We start from the raw sequence: 6,275 nt of genomic DNA, 5'->3' as shown, positions 1-6,275 counted from the left end.
CTTCCTTCCTACCAGTGTCATTGGAAGAACAAAATTTCTTAATCTTGATCAAGTCCAATGTATTTTTCTTATGGTTTGTACTTTTTGCTTTGTATATAAAAATCACTGCTTAAGCTAAGAGAACACAGAATTTATTTCATGAGTGAAAGTTTTTCTGTTCTTAAGTTTAAACATTAAGGTCTGTCTTCAGTTTTAAGTTATTGTTTCAACATTGAACTCTTAATCATAGTTTGTTTGTACATAAGACTATTCAAGTTTAAACCTTTTTTTTCTTTCTTTCTTATTTTTTCCTTTTGCATTGTCTGTATAGAATAGTCTGCAGAGATCTGACATGTAACTGTATGGAGTCTTTCAACTCATGCGTCTGGTGTGTCTTTCTGTTGCTATTTTTTATGTCTCTCATTAGTGTTCCTTACTTTTCTGAATGGAACTTTCAAGTGTAATTTGTTACCTATGTCCATTTGCTTCCGTCTTTTGTTCTTACTATAAATCCTCCCTCATGCATGTGATATGAACATACATTTAAATGTAGAGTGTCTTAGTTCTAGTAGTCTTTTTAGATATCTCTTAGGAGTCAGTGTCTGATCAAGTTTTTGTTGTCTTCAGTGTGCAAAGAGCATTTGAATTGCCACCTCTCCCCCCTTGCACTGAGGATGCAGTCACTGAAGTACAATACAAAATAAGTGATTGATTACAACTCATGAATTGATAGCGGCTATGCAAACAGCAGGCAGAAGTCTTGGTTCTGCACCAGCTTTTGATACACTCTCCATTCTGCTTGTGTGTTGGGAGGCAGTGTTGTTTTGCAAACCTCTAGGCAGCATTTTCACCTAACTCATGTGTGGTAGTATTTGCTAGCATTGCACGTTTCCTATTTCAAAAGAAAATGTCTTAGGAAGGAAGCCAATTCCAGTGTGTTGCTCTGACCTCAATATTCTTTAGTTTTTCAGAGATGGCAGATAACAGCTGGGGGCATCAGAGAGAGGGCAGGGTAGGTTCAGGCCTACATGGGCCCAGGTGGGATGCTGCATGGTGGGGACCTCATCCACATGTCATTCTGAGGACACTGGCACCAAGCTGTGAACGTAGGGTAGGGTACTATAGACATAGGTACCCGAAGAACCTAACCAGGTATGAGTTTTTGCTGCATTTCCTGTGAAATGCAAGGTATTTGATGGTCAAACATTTTATGCTGTATCTTAAATTAGTATTTCTTAAATATTGATTTATTAGGTTATATTTAATATAGTTCCTCAATGTGTAATGGTGTAATGATTTCTTTGTTAAATTATGTGACCTATGTTGTTTCATAGAACTTTCAGATGCTATAGACCTGGTAAAGGACTGGCATGGATGAATAATTTGTTTTCCAAGGAAACATACAATGAGCAAGAGATCAAATTGTAATTTGATCCATGGTATTTTGAAATATTAAGAAAAATAATATTAAGATAATTAATAAACCTACATTATTAGGAATAAAGGAGAAAATACTTCAGAGAAACCTGATTCAGTATGATTAGCTTGATTTACTAGTTATCATTTTTTGCTAAGGTGTTTAAAATTCAGGCTTTAAACCTTCATGATTGTATATATAATCTCTTTGGAAACCAAAATGTGTATTAAGGAAAGTATCTAATTTTTGATACTTGAAGTGTTTATAATTTTTTTCTTATTTTTGGGATATGGAAGAAGTAGGGCTTAATAAGATAATGTTCTAGTTTGCTTTCTGTTGATGTGGTAAACACCATGACTCAAAGCAACTTGGGGAGAAAGGAGTTTATTTCAGTTTACACTTCCAGGTCACAGCCTATCCTTTAGGGAAGTCAAGGCAGGAGTGATGGAAGAACACTGCTTACTGGCTCGGCTCGTTCTCCTCAGCTCTTGGCACCTGCTCATTTTTCTTACAATACCCAGGACCACCTGCTCGTGGGTGTGTTACACTGTTCACAGTGGGTTAGGGTTTTCCTTCTCAATTGTCTATGAATGGCAATATGCCAATCTGTTTGAGACTGATTTCATTTGACACTCCTTCCTTTGGTTGTGTAGGTTGACAAAAATAACCAGTGCAGATAATCTCATGCTGACTTTTGCCGACAAAATAGCTTCTCACAACTGGCCCCATCGTGGTCATCTCAGCTAGTGTGGCACTGTTGTTTGTTTTCTTTAAATGATCAGCCAAAGAGAAGCTCATCCTTTACTATATCACCAAATCACATTTGAAGTGATTTGTATTTATTTTTATTGTTTTGGTTTTTTGAGACAGGGTTTCTCTGTATAGCTCTGGCTGTCCTGGAACTCGCTCTGTAGACCAGGCTGGCCTCGAACTCAGAAATCCGCCTGCCTCTGCCTCCCAAGTGCTGGGATTAAAGGCGTGTGCCACCACCGCTCGGCTGTGATTTATATTTAAAACTAAAGTTTTTGTTTTCCCCTCAAATCTGTTTTGCTATCATATATTCTAGAGATATCCCATAAATTAAAATATTTATTTTATGTGTCCAACTTTTAGATAGTTGTAATTACATACAGCTATAAATACACACACATTTGAAACCAATTTTAAGGCTTCATTTCACACTATACCAGGAACAGAAAATACATGCTTTAAAATTAAAAACATATTTTTGAAAATTTTAATTATCAATGTATTCAACATTTGGTCCTTTTATGAGTAATATTTCTTGTTCTCTTATATTCTGATTTTCACTGCCAGTTATTGTGAGCTGTCTTTTAATTTCATAGCAGTTCATAGTATATGATCACTGCAGCTAAAACATGTTACTGATTTTATTGATCTTTGGCTTAGTTGATTTTTCTCTGTTTGTTCACTTTAGATTTATTATGCACATTCTCTTCCTTCTCCTTCTTTCTTCCTCCCCCTTATCCCTTCTTATTGTAGGCTTAATTGGCTGTTCTTTTTAACTGATATTAAACCCCTCTTAAAAATTTTTTTTTCTCTTTATTTATGGGCTTTGACTAAATTGACCCACCTGCCCTTTAATTCTCTATGTAGAGAAGGCTACAACGGAAAAGAGATCCACTTGTCTCTGAGTGCTAGAATTTAAGGTGTGTGGCCACCACTGTAGGCTGGATGCATCTTAAGGTTTTAAAGTCAAAAAACCTCTCCCTTGGCTTCAGTGCCACTCCAGAAATTTTTGCCGTTTTTATAATTTTTGATCTACCATTTGTCATTGCCCATAGACTAGTAGATATAGGAGTGTGCTATATGTATACCTGGTGGTGGCTTTTAGTATGGATTCTCTAGTTATTTCACACAGTGAGGACACATGTATCTATCTGTCCGTCTGTCCGTCCGTCTGTCTATCTATCTGTCTATGTCCATATATACACACACACACACACGCACACACACACACACACTATGGCTTCACAGTTGGCATTGCTACCTTCGGTGTACCTAAGGCTTTTTATTTCTCTTTCTGGCTGATGTCTTTGCCTTTTGATTAATGTAGGGTAGTATTTTAGAAGATTTTAAAGTATTTTTTTTGCCAGCTCTCAGAAGTCCTTGTATAACCATGTCACAGATGAATCTTCCCTATTAGGTGGTAGGTGGCAGTTGCTGGCCTAAGCTTATGTTGAAAGGGGGAAGTACTCTGTAGACTGAAGATTCCCAGTGCCATAGCCTCATGTTTTCTCCAGTGAGGCCTTGTCTTCTCCTACAGCAGTTGCACTGCCCATCAAACTTGCTAGGTCTTTTTCTGTAGTGAACTAATAATCATGGCTAGATAAGGGCCACGCCTTCCAGGGCTGGTCCCTGGCAGTGGTGGTTCCCCTAGGCTTCTGGAAGTGGCAAGTGGGTCTCAAAGATGTGAACGGAATTACTTGGTGACTGTAGCTTTTATTGCTGTTACGTGTGTTGATTCTAATGCTGAAAATGCTGATGAAAAGAGTGGAAATTAGATTTTATTAGCTTTGTAGTTTGATACACACACAGGGGGAGGAGAGGGAGGAAGGGAGGGAGGGAGAGAGGGAGAGAGAGAGAGAGAGAGAGGGAGGGAGGGAGTGAGGGAAGGAGGGAGGGAGGGAGTGAGGGAAGGAGGGAGGGAGGGAGAAAGGGAGAGAGAGAGAGAGAGAGAGGGGGAGGGAGGGAGGGAGGGAGGGAAGGAGAAAGGGAGAGAGAGAGAATGAGAACTAGCCCCCTGCTGATCTTAAAAGACTGTACAACATTCATGCATGCACATGTGTATATGTCACACTTGTATTTCTAGGAGTGTGTGGAGGAGAAATTATGTAATGTAGTCATACTATGGAAGCTGGTATGGAATGAGTGTCCTGTTCGTAGGTGGCACCAAACTCCTTCATGGTGAGACAGTAATTAGGAAGCAGGCTATAGTGTCACAAGCATTCTTTACATCCGTCTTCCTTAGGGTTCCAGTATATATGTTCTCTTCTGATTTCTTCAGGTTGAGGCTGTATAGCACAGAAAGAAACAAAAGTTCAGTTAGGAAACATACTGAGTAAAACGGAAACTTACAGAAGTTTTTAAAAATATGTTTAACGTATTTTACAGAGGTCTTTAGAAAAGACTTAATACTCTGTTAATGGCTGCTGCTTTGGAGAGCTTCATCTTCAGAGGGAGCATAATAGAGCTATTCTCTGTAGTGCTTATTGTACTAATAACTTTACATTTTAGTTAGAACTTTACCCAGCCTTGGAACTTGACGTGGAAGGTAACACTTCCCTCATCCACCTTCCTGGATCTTCCTTTGTTCACACTGGTCTTTTCATTTTAGGCAGGCAGTGTCTGTATGTGTATGTTCTTGTGGAAAGAATATGTATTCTTGCTGTATAGACTAATGTTGGTCCCAGTAGTTTTCATGGAAAACCAAAATACAAACTAGCTTTTAATGTGGAGTATGATAACCTAAAAGAGATTTATTTTGAAACTAAAATGTGAAAAAAAGATTGCTTTATTGAGAAAGTGATTTGATTATAATTTTATAATAAGGTTTTTAGTTTTCTAGGCATTCTCTCTGAGCTTAAATTGTTTAAATATTAATGACAAACTAAAATGACATTTTTCTTTTTTAAAATATAAATGGCTGATTGTTTTCATTTCTAAAGTCATAGAGAAATCATGTAATTCATGACCACACCATGTATTTGTTTATACCATAGAATTGTTTTTTATCTACCATGTTTGGTGACTAACATTCAAGAAGAAAGCACAGCTTGAAAAACCTACTTAATTAAAAATTAAACGTTGAATTAAAACTTAAATTATGCAAAACTAATAAGCCACATTACCAAGACTAACAATTAATACAATACAATATATTCAGAGGAAAGATGCTAACATTTTAACATTTGTTTTTTGTTAGAATTATAATTTGCAGTGCGTGCTATTTTTGAGCATTCATTTTGGAGAGCTCAGCATGTCTGAAACAAGGCATAAATAAGTCAATGATCTAGACTTTTAGTTGTTACAGACTTGCTGTAGATTAAAATCTTTAGCAGCACAGATAGTTATAACAGTGCACTTGTCATCAGTGCCAGGCTCCTATCAGCAGGCTTGATTACATTTGCTCCTAGTAACGTACAGGTCAGCAGTGGAGAGATGCCTTTTACTCACAGTCCTGAAGTAGTCCTGGTTTGCTTGGAAATTTTTCTCTGTGTGTAATGGATTTAAGACCAATAATGACAATTACTAAGGTTTTCAAGGCAAAGAACTTTGTACAAATAACTATTAAATGCAACCAAGAATGTCTGAACTTAAGAAAATAGAAGCCATTTTAAAAATCCTGTTATTTAGCAAAAGAATCTTAAGTATATATTGCCTTTTAAATAAGCTGAACACAGTAACATCTCAAAAAATGACCATCATAGCTTAGTTAATGTTATCTATTACATCATTTTTCATACTACAGTAAGCAGCAATACTTACAATACTTGTGTTTCATTTTATTGTGTGTATGGGTTTCATTTTATTGTGCATATATGTATGAATATACTCATGCATGTTGTAGTCAGAGGTTGGTGCTGGAATGTCATCTGTTGTTCTCAACCTTACATTTTAAAAACAAGGTCTCTTACTTTACTTGGAATTTGCCATTTCAGTTTGTTGGTTTGCCCCTTTGCCCTGGGATTGTCTTGTTTTTGCTTCTCCCTTTCCCCTGTTGCTGTGGTATTAGAGATCTACATCACCAAACAAAACCAGCAACAACTACTACTACTACTAATTTCTTTTCTCTCTGTGTGTGTTTGTGTGGTTACTGGGGATCTAAAACTAGGTTTTCATGCTTGTAAAGCAAGCA

The 6,275-nt window shown here is 37.1% G+C and overlaps 1 protein-coding gene across 3 annotated transcripts in view; it reads left to right on the top strand.

The window, feature by feature from the left end:
• The window catches only part of Znf407 (zinc finger protein 407), a 378,589-nt gene that overhangs the window by 81,040 nt on the left and 291,274 nt on the right, over positions 1-6,275 (top strand). The window lies entirely within an intron of this gene.

The sequence above is a fragment of the Grammomys surdaster genome, unplaced genomic scaffold (genome assembly GCF_004785775.1).
Source record: "Grammomys surdaster isolate TR1022 unplaced genomic scaffold, NIH_TR_1.0 189, whole genome shotgun sequence".
NCBI lineage: Eukaryota > Metazoa > Chordata > Mammalia > Rodentia > Muridae > Grammomys > Grammomys surdaster.
This window is presented reverse-complemented; position numbering and strand designations above follow the sequence as displayed.